This window comes from Ranitomeya variabilis, chromosome 4, assembly GCF_051348905.1.
Source record: "Ranitomeya variabilis isolate aRanVar5 chromosome 4, aRanVar5.hap1, whole genome shotgun sequence".
Taxonomy (NCBI): Eukaryota; Metazoa; Chordata; class Amphibia; order Anura; family Dendrobatidae; genus Ranitomeya; species Ranitomeya variabilis.
Window position 1 is genome coordinate 43,445,185 of NC_135235.1, and position 18,398 is coordinate 43,463,582.

The 18,398-nt window shown below is 41.1% G+C and overlaps 1 long non-coding RNA gene across 1 annotated transcript in view; it reads left to right on the forward strand.

Annotated features, from left to right (window-relative positions):
- Positions 1–5,801: 5,801 nt before the first annotated feature.
- LOC143768371 (uncharacterized) overlaps positions 5,802–18,398 on the forward strand; it is a 36,309-nt gene continuing 23,712 nt past the window's right edge. Inside the window, exon 1 of the long non-coding RNA XR_013213829.1 lies at positions 5,802–5,856. This is a non-coding gene — a long non-coding RNA (uncharacterized LOC143768371). The remainder of the gene's footprint in view (positions 5,857–18,398) is intronic.

Sequence of the window (18,398 nt, forward strand, 5' to 3'; positions counted from 1 at the left end):
AAGAATTGTCACAAGAAGACGGGGTGAAGCCGCGCTCAGGGGTGAATACTGCGTGGTGATGGGTGGCAAGTGGCTGGTATCTAGGTTCGGGGTGTCACCCAGACCACAGTTACAACTATATACCTTGCACGACTGTTGTTGGATGACTATTAGGAATAACGTCAAGAATACGTGTGTGTGTGTGCATAAAACCTGTAATACGGAAAGGTGTTTACCCAATGTGTAGATGCGCTTGTGGTTCCACTGCGGAGCCCAAATGATTGCCCGAACCGGCGATCGCTGTATCGCTGTTGCAGCGTCGGTGGGGAGTTTGGGAGCAGGAAGGAGTGTAGCAGCTTGCGCGATACCTGGGAGCCCCGGCCGAAGGCGTCCCTGGTAACCGCGAGGAAAAAGATGGCTGCTAGCGCCGGCTCACGGGTGCCTGTACAGTGACGTCACTAGAGGTACGGAGCGGCGTTGGGGCCAAAAAGTGAACGACTAACCAACGCGTTTCGAAGGTGCTCGGCCTTCTTCATCAGGGTTACCTGTTAGCAAAATTCTAAAAAAAATGCAAGTTTAGTTATTCTTTTAGATTCTAAAAGAATAACTAAACTTTCATTTTTTTAAATTTTGTTAAACCAGGAAAGTTTTATGAATTAACCCCCCCCCCAAAAAAAATTGATAGTTCTAAAATTTAGAACTATCAATTTTGGGGGGGGGGGGGGTTAATTCATATGTAACCTAATAATCCAAATTTATGATGGTCTGTGAAGCAGAATATACAGGTTTGGTTCAGCGGCATGGCGGTATCTTGGTTGACATTTGAAGGAGAACACGCTACAGAGACTTGTCTCAATGACTTGATCTTGTAACCATTTTGTAAATGCATTGTGTGATCATAGTAAAGTCATCTTCTTGTATTTTGCCAAAAAGGAAAACAAAAAATAAAAGGAAACCCTTGAAAGCTAATACAAGACATGAGCATGGATCCCGCGGGGTCCTGAAATGGCTTAGTCGACCTTGTAACCAATCACAGTATACTTTATACTTCTTATATCACTTGGCCTATGCGATATTTTAAGGACGTACGTTAACATAACGTTGGACATGACTACCGCTCTCTAATGTACACATCACTGTTACATGTTTGTCTGCAAAGTAAAAATCAATTCTGGTTAATCTCAAGTCTTTTACTTGAAATGAGCAGCCCGTAACAAATTTCTGGCAATGTCACATTCCTTAAGGTGATCTGTCCTCTTCTCTCATACTCCTTGGCTTATGATGGGGTCATGGATCCGCCTGAAAGTGAGTACTTGGAAAGTTCCCATGCTAATTAGATAAAGACATGGATCTGGTTTTGTTCCATGCTAACTACATTGTACAGTGCTTGCCCTTTGGGAGATTGCTTTGACATAGCAAGGTTGCCTCGTCATAAAACATGTTGCCAAAAACACAGGAGTATTCTTCAGTGGGTGTCTCGAGGAAGTGGTGTACATCTGACCTTAAAAATTTGTCATATTTTTCTACAAAGCACAAGTTCTCAGAGAATATTTTCAAACAATTTTTTTTTTGTTGATCTTTACTTTTCATGTATTTTTGTATTCTATGGGAAATATGTTACTGGTCAATTATAGCAATTTGTATGTAGTCAAAAAATATATCTTTCTTCTAAAAGACATATATGCAATATATAAAGAGAAATCCACAGGGACAAGTCATATTAACCCTCAAAGTAATATCTAATTTATGCTTCATTCTGAAAGATGATGTCCTAACAAGTCACTTTTTCCCCTGACTTGTAGAAGAGAAGGAAAGTATTGTGGTTTTCCTTCTTTGCTTATATTAAAGAAGCATTCCCATCAAAGTTTTTATCCTCTTAATATATTTGTACTTACAATTGCTCATTTTACCTTTCTACCCAGCTCATTCTGTTGTTTTCTTGGCTCTATGTAGAAACAGGTAGTCTCTTTTCCTGCATGAGTCATCCCCCTCTCCAACTCCTGCCCAGCTGCTGTGCTCTGTTCCCCCGCCAGGAACTTTTCAAGTCATGACCCATACAGGGAAAACAGTCTTCCTGTTTCTACACAGAGCTTAGAAGGATTCAGCAAGTCTAATTTTAACCACGTGATGTCATAGACCTAATGGAAAAGAGAAGAATTAGCTGGGTAGAAGGAAAAAATAAGCAATTGTAAGTACACAGTGGTTTACAATATGATGACTGCAATATATTAAGAAGATACAAATTACGTAGAACTCCATATAGCTTTCCTTTATCACATTTCATCAGGAAAAAGATGGACTTAGTCAACCTGAGCTTGGGCTTCCTCTTTACTTCCTCCAAAAATATCCTCAGGAAACTCTGTTCAAATGAACTGTGGGTATTTTTTTATACTAATTAATATAAGAATGTGGGACATTATAGGGAAGATCAGGAGGGTGAGATATTAGAGGACATGTCACATTTATAGTGACCATTCTACACATGCGAGAGACTGCAAAATTTCTGCAAAACTTCTTATTTTTCCACAATTGACATAAACGTTAAGAAAAAAAAGAATTTAATAGTAGCTAGGTTTCTCTCTTACCACTTCTAAACTTCTGGTGAACACATACGCTTGTACAAACACTAATTTGAAAGAACTTTCATCCCGTTGTACCAAACTTATATCTTTGTTCAATATCAATATTACAATATTACATACAGTTTTGCCCCCTAAACCTAATAACTGAAGAATAGGAAATCAGGAAAGGGGCAAACACTTTTTCACACAACTGTATAGACACTACTTTTTGTCTAAAAGATGATTCTTAAACCATGTCTAAAACAATATGAAAGAGATAATTTATATATTTAGTGGACTTTCCGTATATGTAAATATAAAAATATATCGGATATGCCTAGTAGAGATTATCAAAGAAGGAAAAGTACGGCTGATTACAGTTCTCAGACCAAGACAGGCACTTGTTTTAGTTAGAAAAGAAACTTCTTTACTTGGTCATTATCTCCTCACAAAGCTTTTCGGCGATGAATCCGCCTTCATCAGATGAACTCCACCTGACCACTGGATATCACACCAGGAGTGCCCCCTCCTCTCTCCTATTTTGTTTCCAGTAGAGATTATCGGTATATTATAGCATTAACCCTACATAGCTTAATATATACCGATCAGACATAACATTGTGCAGGACCTTTTATGCTGTCAAACCATGTCTGATCCATTGAGATTTGGATTCCATAAGACCCCAGAAGGTGTTCATTGGTTTCAACAGTAGCACCAAGACATTAGCAGCACCTCACAACTATAAGTCCGGTAAGTTGGGAGGTGCATCCTCCATTGATTGGACTTGTTTATCTAGTACATCCCACAGATGATTATTCTGATTGATATCTGGAGTATCTGAAGACCAAGTGAACACCAAAAATTCTTTATCATGTTCTTCAAACCATTTCTGAATTTTTGTGGCGTGGCAGGAACACTATTGTGGTAAAAGAGGCACTGCCATTAGGGAAAATGGCTATCATGAAGGTGTGTCCTTGGTCTGCAAAGGTAAGTGGAACATATCAGATCCACATGAACAAAACCTAAGCACCCCCAGCAGAACATTGCCCAGAACATCGCACTACCTTCACTTACTAATCTTCTTTACATAATGTATTCTGGTGTCATCTTTGATCAACATGGTTCTTCGTTCCAGACAACTTTCATCCATTACTCTATGGTCCACTTCTGATACTCTCATGCCCACTATAGACACTTTCAACAGAGGACAGGAGTGAGCATTGGTCCATAGCTAGCAAGTTGTGATGCTCTGTGTGTTCTGACACTATTATATCACAGTCAGCATTACATTTAACAAAAACTATGTAACATTTTGTGATCAGACCACAATGAGCCTTCAGGGCCAATTACCCTGTCGCTAGTTCACTGGTGGTTGTCCTTCTATTGACAACTTTTGGTAGGTACTAACCATTACATACCAGAAACACCGACAAGACCTGCCATTTTGAAGATGCTCTGAAATAGTTGTTGAGTCAGCCCAATTTGGCCCCTGATAAAGTCCCTCAGATCTTTATTCCTGCTACTAAGGGCTCGTGCAGATGACCATATTTTTGGTTCAAGTGCAATCTAACAAAATATCAGATGGCACTTGGATCAATGTCTCCGAGTATGTCAAAGGAAAAAAAAATAGTAGCATGATCAATTTTCATCCATAAATTGGATCACACTCAGGAATGCAAGTCAATGAATCCCATTTTCATGGACTGACAGAATAGAGAAGATTGAGACTTTTTCTCCATCTTGTCCACATCTGGGAAAACCAATCACACTGTGTTCTGATCAGACTGTTGTTAGCAAAATGGGACCATTTTTCTCGGATGAGTAAAAATACGATCGTGTGGCACTAGCCAAACACAGCAACCTCAAAAACTGACTATTCACTTGCTGCCTGCTATATCCCACCCCTTGACATCTACCATTGATGATATTCACTTCACCTTTCTTTGGTTTTAATCTTACGGCTGTTCAGTCGATATGGTTTATTTTTCGTCTTTCATATTTTTACAATATTTTTCTCCGACGGAGTAACTTGATCTCACTTATTGGATCTGAAAGTATCATTTGGACATCTTATTCTCATTTTAGGTTTTTTAAGACTTTTTTTAAGGTTCAAAAATTGAAAGATAAAATGGTTAAAAATAAAAATAAAAAAATATATATATTTTTTTTAGCTAAATGGCTACGTTCTTATATTTTCTTACTGTGTGAAATAAATAACCTCCCCAATACTTGTTTTTATATTCACTCTATAACTAATGACTCCAAACAAATGGTACATTACAAACATTATTGCCAAAGGGCAGCCATGGTGAGAGCTACACCATTCAGCTCAAATATGTAACAAGCTGGAATATATAATAAGTCAAGTCATTACACACATATTAATTTTGTACAACTTTTGAAAACGGGATCTATTGCCATGTAGTGGTCACCGCAGAATTCTATATATTTATAGCTTTATTATGTATTTATTACGTGCCCCAGGCCCAGCTATATACACGGCAACCCAGTGCCTACTTGATCACCCTAGATTGAACATCTTAAAATATTGAGAGGTTTGTGGACATAATGTTCCTGGCTCAGTTTCCTTTATACATTTCTAATGATGGTTGGAGGAAAAAAAAAAGCGCTATAGGGTCAGGGAACAGATGGTCCCATTTCTTTTGTTTATTCTTTCTAACCCGGCTTCATTATACAGCCACATCCAGCATTCAATCTCAAATAGTAAATCTCTTCTCCCATATTACATGAGTGTAAGATAAAGCTCGCTCCGTTGACGCATTGGCCTTTGATTGACAAACTTACTCAGGAGAGCAGGTTTCCCATAAATGTGTTTTAGTCCATTTATTTGCGTCTTTAACTTTAATCACATATGGTAACACAAAGCTTCCCTCCGTCCTCCTGTGCTGGAGAGAATAATTCAAGTAGGAATGCTGGAATCACAGATTTTTCTCTTTCTTGTCTTTCTGAAGATCGTATGTATGTTTATACTCTAAGATTTTCTTTAAGAAGCGCTGATGCATACGCGTCTTTGCAAATCCCATTCTTATCACCCAGGAAATTAAAAACAACAAGCACAGATTGATGTAAATAGGGCTAAGCCTCATAAAAACCAATAAATGCAGCAAATAAGACACATCGAATATTGGCAACATTATTAAGTCACTCTTAGTGAGTAAAATGCCACTATAGTGCAATTTTATTACTCGGAATGTTGGAGAGAGGGATGATTGACAGTTGCTATGGCAATAGAATGCTGCATCTCAACACCATCAGCACCATTCTCTTAAATATAGCTGTTGGGCTTTATGAAGTGGTAAGTTTGGCCAAAGAGCTAATGATGACAAACGATGGTCAGTGCGCTGAAGTCATTAATTAGTAATGTTCTGATGTTTTACTATTAAAAGGGAGACAAGTACGAATGGATTACAACTGTGGCCGTCGCGTTAAAATTTGCTTTCCCCACCATCTTTGAATAAATAACATGATCCCCTGAGCTTTACTAGTTGTAACGAGTAATAAGCATGATTTATTTTATGTATTTTTATCTTTTGCCAGACTCTAAAGTCTTGCGTGTATAGTCTGTCCTATCTAATCTTATAATGAGTTAGCTTATCTATAGTTATCTGTTTTCTATCTGATGGGATAGATGGATAATAGATAGATTATAGAAAGATAGAGAGATTATAGATTATAGATAGATTATAGATAGATAATAGATAGATATAATAGATAATAGATAGATTATAGATAGATAGATGATAGATAATCTATAATAATAATCGCCAGTTGGGACTTCCGGCCGCTGTCTCCGAATCCAACAAGGCACCCCTGCAGTGTCACTTGTGCCTGCGCAAGTGACATTCATGTCACCGCCATTCCCGTGCATGCGCACGGGAACAGCCACAACTGCACCCTCTACCCGCGCATGTGCCGTAATGCGGCTGTTACTGTGCCTGCATCAGGAATAGCGGTGACGTCTATGTTTTACTTGTGTAGCCGCAGTAACAGCCTTACGGCTACGAACGGTGCCTGCGCAGGTGACAGATATACGTCACTGCTATTCCCAGTAACAGCCATAACTGCGTGGTGTACCCACACATGCTTATGATTGTTGATTACCTCATGCAGCACAAACTTCCCCACAGTCCCATACTGTGCATCAATTTTGTCTACTATCTGTTAATTTCACCGCACTCCCGATACGATAGCATCGGGCCTATTTCTAGTAGATGGATAGATAGATAGATAGATAGATAGATAGAATGTCAAAAAAGATAAGCCAGCATCAATCAGATAAAATGCAGGAGCAAGCCACAAGGTCCGAAGCAATGGAATACTGTATATATAGAAGAACAAATGGCAGCACTTCCATTTCAGAAAGGTGAAAAATTGTATTTATTCCAAGACCATTTTCACAACATTTTGGCTCTGTGCTTGGAATAAATAGCAGTTTTCACCCTTTTAAAATGGGAGTGTTGCCATCTTTTATTCTAGATGTAAGGATATTAGGTAGATAAATATTTGATAAATAAATTGTGATAGATAATAGATAGAAAAAGATTGGCATGAGAAAGGTTCACACTAATAACTGAACTGGGCAATTAAATGTAAGCCTTTTCTCTAATTTCTCAACTGGCGTGCTGCCTACATTATATATTATATGTATATATGGAAGATTGGTCTTTAATGGAGAGTCTTGACACCCTCAATTTTTTGCAGCTGCGGCTCAAACATTTTGTCTTTTAGAAAGATAGATACTTTGAAACCTTCCAAGATCATGGAAAGTAAAGGAGCAGTGTTTACAGTTCTAGGGTTCTAGAAGGTGCCTGATCTTTATCTGGGGCTGCTAGAGATCTACTCGTGCATTAAAGGAGTTCTCCCAAATCACTAATTATTCCCTATTCACTAGAGAGGGGATAATTTGATTGCTGAGTGTCAGACTGCTGGCACTTCCTGATATCTCGATTAGGGGACTTATAGCCCTGCCTAGAATGGTGTGGACATGTGCTTTCTCCAATTATTGTCTATGAGATTGCTGAATTAGCTGAGCTCTGTACTTGGTATTCTCCAGAGATCCCATAGACAATGGGTGGAGCGGAGGCCGAGCATGCACACCTCCATTCCATTCAAGGGCAGCAGGGATTCCATCTCACCAACCTTGCAATATTGTCCTCATACACCATGATTATGATCCTCTGATCGGAATGCATTGGTTTTGCTAAGTAGTTTGGTCAATCCTTACGTTCCGAAATAAAGTTGAAGATTTTATCCCACTCCATTCAAGTCGAGTTTCTACAAAGCTCACTTCTTGGGATCTCTGGGAGTCCAAGCAGTCTGTTCAACAAGTTATTGGCCTTCAAATGGTTTGGAGATAACTTGCAATTTTGGATAAACCCATTTAAAATCAAACTTTAGTATGTATGTAGTCATATATTAATTGATAAATAAATACATTCCTTTGAAGATCTGAGCTGTGAGGCTCCAAAGATCTCTTCAGTAAAGTAGGAAATCTGAGTAGCTGTCAAGTGACAACCTATATACTCTCTGTGACCTGATTCAATTCTCAGATCTCTAAAGAGAAGAGAGGCACCCATGCCAGTAGATATTTCTTTCCTAATCCAAAATATTAGCCTCCCCCTGTAAACTGCCCATGTAATGAAACTAAATACTGTACTTAATGCCATGGCCGAAAGCATTGGCACCCTTGAAATTGTTCCAGAAAATGAAGTATTTGTCCCAGAAAATTATTGCAATTACACATGTTTTGTTATACACATGTTTATTTCCTTTGTGTGTATTGGAATGGAGAAAATTGCACATAATTGCCCACAAAACCCCCAAAACGGGCAGGACATAATTGTTGACACTCTCAGCTTAATATTTGATTGCACTCCCTTTGGAATAAAAAACTTCAATCAAACACTTCCTATAACCATGGACAAGCTTCTTATACCTCTCAACTTCTGAATTTTGGACCACACTTCTTTTGAAAACTGTCCCTGGTTTCACTTATTTGAAGGTGCAGTCTCCCAACAGCAATTTTAAGATCTCTCCATAGGTGTTCAATGGGATTTAGATCCGGACTCATTGCTGGCCACTTCCGAACTCTCCAGTGCTTTGTTTCCATCCATTAATGGGGTCTTCATGGAGTATGTTTCAGATCATTGTCCTACTAGAAGACCCATGACCTAGGACGCAAACCCAGCTTTGTGATACTGGGCACTACATTGCAACCCAAAATCCTTTGGTAATCTTCAGATTTCATGATTCCTTGCACAGAGTCATGGCACCAAGTGCCAAGTGCCAGAGGCAGCAAAACAACCTCAAATCATCTTTGGCCCTCCACTATATTTGATTGTACTGAGTTCTTTTCTTTGTAGGCCTTATTCAGTTTTCTGTAAACAGTAGAATAATGTGCTTTACCAAAAAGCTCGCTCTTGGTCTCATCTGTCAACAAGGCGGTTTCCCAGAAGGATTTTAGTTTACGCACGTACATTTTTACAAACTGCAGTCTAACTTTTTTATGTCTTTTTGTCAGCAGTGGGGTCCTCCTGGGTTTCCTGCCATAGCATTTCATTTCATTCAAACGTTACTGCATAGTGCGCACTGACACTGATGCACACCGAATCTGCAAGACAACTTGAATTTCTTTGGAACTTGATTGGGGCTGCTTATCCACCATCCGGACTATCCTCCACTAGGGTTGAGCGAAACGGGTCAGCCATTTTCAGAAGTCGCGGACTTTTGGCAAAGTCGGGTTTCATGAAACCCGACCTGACCCCTGTGTGGGGTCGGCCATGAGGTCGGCGATCTTCTGAATCTGGTATCGGAATTCCGATACCGAGTTCCGATATGTTTGCGATATCGGGAATCGGTATCGGAATCCATATTTAAGTGTAAAATAAAGAATAAAAATAAAAAATATTGATATACTCACCTCTCCGACGCAGCCCGATGTAACCAACATCAGAATGAGCGCTTGAAAGACCTTAGATGACGTCGTGGCCTGTGATTGGTCGCGTGGCGGTCACATGACCGCCACGCGACCAATCACAGGCCGCGACGTCATCTAAGGTCTTTCAAGCGCTCATTCTGAGGTACCGAAGTGTTGTGAATTCCGTTCTCGAACTCCCTCCTGTGGTCATGAATGGTACTTCGGTGAGTTCTGTCCGTGGACTCCCTCTGTTGGCTGTGAGTGGAGCTGCTGGTTCTGACATTCCTTCTCCAGCTGCCCTCGTTTGGGGCTAGGCTGATTCTCTATTTAACTCCACTCAGATCATTACTCCATGCCAGCTGTCAATGTTCTAGTACTGGTTCAGATCTCTCCTGGATCTTTCTGAGGACCTGTCTACTCCAGCACAAGCTAAGTTCCTGCTTGTTCATTTGTTACATATGGTTTTTCTTGCTAAGTTCTAGTCCAGCTTGCTATCATGAAACTACCTGGCTAGCTGGAAGCTCTGGGGGTGCAGAGTGCACCACCGCATCGTGAGTCGGTGTGGGGGTATTTTTTGCACACTCTGCGTGGTTTTTGTAGCTTTTTGTGTTGACCGCAAAGATCCCATTTCTATCCTCAATCTGTTTAGTTAGACTGGCCTCTCTTTGCTAAAACCTATTTCATCCTGTGTTTGTGATTTCCTCTTATCTCACAGTCAATACTTGTGGGTGGGCTGCTTTTACCTTTGGGGAAATTTCTCTGAGGCAAGTAAGGCTTTGTTTCCTTTCTTTAGGGGTAGTTAGCTCTTAGGCTGTGAAGAGGCGTCTAGGCAGTGTCAGGCACGCTCCACGGCTGTTTCTAGTTGTGTTGATAGGAGTAGGGTTTGCGGTCAGCAGAGTTCCCATTTCCCCAGAGCTCGTCCTGATTCCGTGTTTAACTATCAGGTCATTCCTGGTGCACCTAACCACCAGGTCCATAACAGTACAGCTGGCCCACAAAGTGTTAATGCATCTCAATAGAGGGAAAAGAGAAGTTCTGAGACCATTTTTTTTTTCTTCTCTGCAGTGTGTTTTGCCTTTCTTTTCCCCTTAAACTCTGGGTGGTTCAGAACTTAGGTGTGGATATGGACATTCAAGGTTTGTCCTCTAGTGTAGATCAACTCGCTGCAAGGGTACAAAACATTCAAGATTATGTAGTTCAGAATCCTATGTTGGAGCCTAGAATTCCAATTCCTGATTTGTTTTCTGGGGATAGATCCAAATTTCAGAAGTTCAAAAACAATTGGTACTGTACAGCCTAAATTTCTTCTGTCCGTTACTCTGATTTGCTCTTTGTCATCCTATTCTGTTATGGCATTTGTGGATTCAGGCGCTGCCCTGAATTTGATGGACTTGGAGTTTGCCAGGCGCTGTGGTTTTTTCTTGGAGCCCTTGCAGCATCCCATTCCTTTGAGGGGAATTGATGCTACGCCTTTGGCCAAGAATAAGCCTCAGTACTGGACTCAGTTGACTATGTGCATGGCTCCTGCGCATCAGGAGGATATTCGCTTTTTGGTGTTGCATAATCTGCATGATGTGGTCGTGTTGGGTTTGCCATGGCTGCAGGTCAATAATCCAGTATTGGATTGGAAATCAATGTCGGTGTCCAGTTGGGGGGTGTCAAGGGGTACATGGGGATGTTTCATTATTGTCTATTTCTTCCTCCACTCCTTCTGAAGTCCCTTAGTTTTTGTCGGATTACCGGGATGTATTTGATGAGCCCATGTCTAGTACCCTACCTCCTCATAGGGATTGTGATTGTGCTATTAATTTGATTCCTGGTAGCAAGTTCCCTAAGGGACGACTTTTCAATTTGTCTGTGCCAGAACACGCCGCTATGTGGAGTTATATAAAGGAGTCCTTGGAGAAAGGGCATATTCGCCCGTCGTCGTCACCATTGGGAGCAGGGTTCTTTTTTGTGGCCAAGAAGGATGGTTCTCTGAGACCTTGTATAGATTACCGCCTTCTTAATAAAATCACGGTCAAATTTCAGTACCCTTTGCCTTTACTGTCTGATTTATTTGCTCGGATTAAGGGGGCTAGTTGGTTCACCAAGATAGACCTTCGAGGGGCGTATAATCTCGTGCGTATTAAACAGGGCGATGAATGGAAAACAGCATTTAATACGCCCGAGGGCCATTTTGAGTACCTGGTGATGCCATTCGGCCTTTCTAATGCTCCCTCTGTGTTTCAGTCCTTTATGCATGACATCTTCCGAAAGTATCTGGATAGATTCATGATCGTATATTTGGATGATATTTTGGTCTTTTCGGATGATTGGGAGTCCCATGTGAAGCAGGTCAGAATGGTGTTCCAGATCCTTCGTGCTAATTCCTTGTTTGTAAAGGGATCTAAGTGTCTCTTTGGAGTTCAGAAGGTTTCCTTTTTGGGCTTCATTTTTTCCCCTTCTACTATCGAGATGGATCCTGTTAAAGTCCAAGCTATTTATGATTGGACTCGGCCTACATCTGTGAAGAGCCTTCAGAAATTTCTGGGCTTTGCCAATTTTTACCGTCGCTTCATCGCTAATTTTTCTAGTGTTGTTAAACCATTGACTGATTTGACCAAGAAGGATGCTGATGTGGTGAATTGGTCCTCTTCGGCCGTTGAGGCGTTTCAGGAGTTGAAACGTCGTTTCTCTTCGGCTCCTGTGTTGTGTCAGCCAGATGTTTCGCTCCCTTTTCAGGTCGAGGTTGATGCTTCTGAAATTGGAGCAGGGGCTGTTTTGTCTCAGAGAAGTTTTGATTGCTCTGTAATGAAGCCATGCGCTTTCTTTTCGAGAAAGTTTTCGCCTGCGGAGCGTAATTATGATGTTGACAATCGGGAGTTGTTGGCTATGAAGTGGGCATTCGAGGAGTGGCAACATTGGCTTGAAGGAGCCAAGCACCGCGTTGTGGTCTTGACAGATCACAAGAATCTGACTTATCTCGAGTCTGCCAAGCGGTTGAATCCTAGGCAGGCTCGTTGGTCGCTGTTTTTCTCCCGTTTCAATTTTGTGGTTTCGTATCTTCCGGGTTCTAAGAATGTGAAGGCTGATGCCCTTTCAAGGAGTTTTGTGCCTGATTCTCCTGGGGTTCCTGAGCCGGCTGGTATTCTCAGAGAGGGGGTAGTTCTGTCTGCCATCTCCCCTGATTTGCGGCGGGTGCTGCAGGAGTTCTAGGCTGATAGACCTGACCGTTGTCCAGCGGAGAAACTGTTTGTCCCTGATAGATGGACTAATAGAGTTATCTCTGAGGTTCATTGTTCGGTGTTGGCTGGTCATCCTGGGATTTTTGGTACCAGAGATTTGGTGGCTAGGTCCTTTTGGTGGCCTTCCTTGTCGCGGGATGTGCGTTCTTTTGTGCAGTCTTGTGGGACTTGTGCTCGGGCTAAGCCCTGCTGTTCTCGTGCCAGTGGGTTACTTTTGCCCTTGCCGGTCCCGAAAAGGCCTTGGACACATGTTTCCATGGATTTTATTTCAGATCTTCCTGTTTCTCAAAGGATGTCAGTCATCTGGGTGGTTTGCGATCGCTTCTCTAAAATGGTCCATTTGGTACCCTTGCCTAAATTGCCTTCTTCCTCTGATTTGGTTCCATTATTTTTCCAACATGTGGTTTGTTTGCATGGCATTCCGGAGAACATCGTGTCTGACAGAGGTTCCCAGTTTGTTTCAAGGTTTTGGCGGTCCTTTTGTGCTAAGATGGGCATTGATTTGTCTTTTTCTTCGGCTTTCCATCCTCAGACAAATGGCCAAACCGAACGAACCAATCAGACTTTGGAAACTTATCTGAGATGCTTTGTTTCTGCGGATCAGGATGATTGGGTGACCTTCTTGCCATTAGCTGAGTTCGCCCTTAATAATCGGGCCAGTTCGGCTACTTTGGTTTCGCCTTTTTTTTGTAATTTTGGTTTTCATCCTCGTTTTTCTTCAGGGCAGGTTGAGCCTTCGGACTGTCCTGGTGTGGATTCTGTGGTGGACAGGTTGCAACAAATTTGGACTCATGTGGTGGACAATTTGACCTTGTCCCAAGAGAAGGCTCAACGTTTTGCTAACCGCCGTCGCCGTGTTGGTCCCCGACTTCATGTTGGGGATTTGGTTTGGTTATCATCTTGTTATGTTCCTATGAAGGTTTCTTCTCCTAAGTTTAAGCCTCGTTTCATTGGTCCTTATAAGATTTCTGAAATTCTTAATCCTGTATCATTTCGTTTGGCCCTTCCTGCTTCTTTTGCCATCCATAATGTGTTCCATAGGTCGTTGCTGCGGAGATATTTGGCGCCTATGGTTCCCTCCATTGATCCTCCTGCTCCGGTGTTGGTCGAGGGGGAGTTGGAGTATGTGGTGGAGAAGATTTTGGATTCTCGTATTTCGAGACAAAAACTTCAGTACTTGGTCAAATGGAAGGGCTATGGTCAGGAGGATAATTCCTGGGTTGTTGCCTCTGATGTCCATGCTGCCGATTTAGTTCGTGCCTTTCATTTGGCTCATCCTGATCGGCCTGGGGGCTCTGGTGAGGGTTCGGTGACCCCTCCTCAAGGGGGGGGTACTGTTGTGAATTCCGTTCTCGAACTCCCTCCTGTGGTCATGAATGGTACTTCGGTGAGTTCTATCTGTGGACTCCCTCTGTTGGCTGTGAGTGGAGCTGCTGGTTCTGAGATTCCTTCTCCAGCTGCCCTCGTTTGGGGCTAGGCTGATTCTCTATTTAACTCCACTCAGATCGTTACTCCATGCCAGCTGTCAATGTTCTAGTACTGGTTCAGATCTCTCCTGGATCTTTCTGAGGACCTGTCTACTCCAGCACAAGTTAAGTTCCTGCTTGTTCATTTGTTACATATGGTTTTTCTTGCTAAGTTCTAGTCCAGCTTGCTATCATGAAACTACCTGGCTAGCTGGAAGCTCTGGGGGTGCAGAGTGCACCACCGCATCGTGAGTCGGTGCGGGGGTATTTTTTGCACACTCTGCATGGTTTTTGTAGCTTTTTGTGTTGACCGCAAAGATCCCTTTTCTATCCTCAATCTGTTTAGTTAGACTGGCCTCTCTTTGCTAAAACCTATTTCATCCTGTGTTTGTGATTTCCTCTTATCTCACAGTCAATACTTGTGGGGGGGCTGCTTTTACCTTTGGGGAAATTTCTCTGAGGCAAGTAAGGCTTTGTTTCCTTTCTTTAGGGGTAGTTAGCTCTTAGGCTGTGAAGAGGCGTCTAGGCAGTGTCAGGCATGCTCCACGGCTGTTTCTAGTTGTGTTGATAGGAGTAGGGTTTTCGGTCAGCAGAGTTCCCATTTCCCCAGAGCTCGTCCTGATTCCGTGTTTAACTATCAGGTCATTCCTGGTGCACCTAACCACCAGGTCCATAACACCGAAGCTGCCGGTTACATCGGGCTGCGTCGGAGAGGTGAGTATATCAATATTTTTTGTTTTTATTCTTTATTTTACACTTAAATATGGATCCCAGGGCCTGAAGGAGAGTTTCCTCTCCTTCAGACCCTGGGAACCATAGTATCCCATTGCACTGCATTGGGTTTCGTGTTTCGGCCGACCCCGACTTTTTTATAGGATCGGCCGATTTCACTTGACCCGACTTTTGAGAAAGTCGGGTTTCGTGAAACCCGACCCGATCCTATAAAAATGAAAGTCGCTCAACCCTATCCTCCACTGTAACCTTTCGTCAATTTTTCTCTGCCATCCACATTCAGAGGGATTAGCTACAGTTCCATGGGTTGTAAACTTCTTGATTGTTTTGTGCACCGTAGACAAAGGAACATCAAGATATCATTAGATGGACTTTTAATCTTGAGATTGTTGATATTTTTCAACAATTTTGGTTCTCAAGTCCTCAGACAGTTCTCTTCTTATCTTTCTGTTGTCCATGCTTATGCACACAATGCAAAGATTGAGTCAACTTCTCCCCTTTTTATCTGGTTTCAGGTGTGATCTCCATATTGCGCACACCTCTTACTTGCCACAGGTGAGTTTGGACGAGCATCACATGCTTGGCACAAAGTTGTTTATCCACAACTTCGGAAAGGTGCCAACAGTTTTCTCCAGCTGACTTCTGGTTTGTTTTTTTTTAGTTGTCCCAATACACGCAAAGGAAATAAACATATAACATCCATATAACAAAATATGCAATAATTTTCTAGGAAAAATATTTCATTTGCTGGAACAATTTTAAGAGTGACAACACTTTCAGCCATAATTGTACTTGACAGATGTGGCCATCATGTAATCCACCAAGAAAACAAATAACTGAGTTAAAAAAAATAGGTATACCCAAGTAAAAATATCATATCTTATTAAAAATATTAGAAACATAAACAGTACATGAAATAAAACTGAATGCATATATATGGCATGTGCATAGTAAATGTGGTCACCATGTCACACATCATTTACTATACAGTTTCCGTATGACTCACCAAGTCATGTGATATATATGTATAAACACATTTTGCATAAATATTCATGCCCAAAATAAAATAAATAAAAAATATTTCCTCCCCATAAATGGATATAAAATCAAGCAAAATATAAAAATATGTAATGTATATGGCAAATGTGGCCGCAATGTGACCCCCCCACCGTTTCCTTTCCTGGTGACTTGATTATGTTTAAGCTGCCAATATTAGCTAAATAAATAGTTTTAATATATTTTTCCAGACCAGGGCTTTATATCCTGTATTGAAAGTATAATTGTTCACAAATGATAATTATCAGCATGATAACAACACTGAGCGCTCCCGTCCTTTCTTCTTATATTCTGATTGATTCCACATTCTAACCTGTGACCGCTTTAACCTCACTCTTTGCGATTTTTCATTGGCCAAGGTGTGACATGTCACCGGGTCCGAATACATTAATATTTAATATCCACACTGAAAAAAATGGCACACACAAACAATAAAGCCTAATAATAAAAGACCATCCCATTATTGACCATGATTGAGTATGAGTGTGCAACATTATATTCTTCAAGGGTATTTGCCCTCATTGGATTTCTGATCTTTAATAAAGACTGGAAAAATGACGATGATTCAGTCACATTACTTGATTCCAATGTTAAATCTGGAAAACACATAAGAATAAAAACAAAATAGCAACATTACACGTACAACAATCAAACAGAACTAAGAACCTTGGATTCTACTATTTTCCTATTATCTAAGACTCATGGAAAAAAGTAATGTTCTAGTGCCACAACTCATCGAATTTCACCATGGATTTTGATAGGACCGGATGATCATCTAATGTGTTTAGGGGCCTTCCGCTTCTCCCCTCTGATGGATAGTGTTATGGAAAAAAAAGGATTAGAAGTGTTAAATGACAAAATTAACACCGCAAAAAAGGGCAACCGAACTAATTCAGGAAGCAGCAAACCTATGTAATAAAGATGGAGGCATCATCTGCATTCTGTTCTGAGACCAGGGCAGGTAAATAATGTTGTCCTTTTAGTCTGTGTAATTCTTGAATTTTTGGGGGAATATTAATTCGTCTTTCTGAGACTTTGCTTTTAATAATAGTATAGGGACTCGTGTATGAGGACCGTTGACATGGGTAGCAAGCTTGAGTATTTTGGCCAAAGTATCGACTAATACCTCATGTTTATTACATAGATTATTTTTTTTGCATGTTATTTTTTTATCCAGGGTGCAGCCAGGCCCGTCAATGTTGAACTTGTAAACTACGGTGTCTGTGCTGGTGGGTGCACTTATATAAGGTTGGGCAGCCCCCCTAGACTAATAGTATGGGCATAACTAAGAGGTTGTAAGCCAGACTGTGCATTATCTGTGTGTGACCAGCACTCTATACAAGCCTTTTTTGTGTGCAATTTTAATACTGAGCATGAATTGGTTGGTTGTTAGTGGTTGTCTCATCAGAATTTTGTGTTGCCTCCATCTTCATTACATCGGTTTCCTGCTTCCTGATTAGTTCTATGACCTGGCCAGGTAAATGGTTTTGTCCTCATTTACTGTGTTCATTCTTGAATTTTAGGAGAGTCTTAATTTCTCTTTAGGTGGCCTTGCTTTTAGTATGAATGTTAAAGTACAATGGCCAATTCTTTGGTACCCCTGGAAGATAATCTTTCCACAGAGGTGTCTAATAGTAATTTGAAGACACATGCATGCTCAAAAATGTGGAGCATGTATGTGTATAAGGTGGTTGGTAGAGATAGTGGTCAGATGAAAAAGTATTCTGGTGACCACTAAGGTGTAGAAGCACCTTTTACGGGTTGACAATCTAATTTGTAAAGTTGTCCCGATTCTCTTCTGCTGGTTGATATTGGGAAAAAATTGGATCTGGCCAGTTGGATTTCAACATGGTCCATTCCTTTCTTTTTCATTGGAGATAGAGGTGTCTAGAATCAGATTATTTCCCTGTCCCCATGTAGAACATGTGCACACATGCGTGTGTATGTATAGGTAGGTTGGGTCAACCATTTGGCCAAAAGCTATCTAAAGTTTATGGCCAGCCTTACTTGGTCAAAGTATTGGAATGATTGTCAAATTTGGTTGTAAGGTTTGACCATTATCTCTCACTCAATGCCAGGACTATTGTCTTCAAAGACATAATTAGATTAGTTGCTTAAATTGCCTTTTATCTGCTTTTCTTTTTTGCCTTTTCATCAGGTATAGCATGTTCTCTTCTAAATTATTTCTAGCGGCTCCTAATTACACAATATGGAGAATTGCCCGCTAGAGGGTCTATTCCTAGCACACAGTATTCATCTTTCCTGTCGAACAGCCTTTCATGCCGTTATTTCCAGGCTTGACCCCCTTCGTGTAGGTTTCACTCTAGTTTTCAATAATAAAATGTTTCTTCTCTGAAGCTCTAAAAGGGTGTGCTTAATTCCTACAGGACTTCAGACATAACTTTTGCATTTTAAATTATACATGCCCTGGAAGATAAAG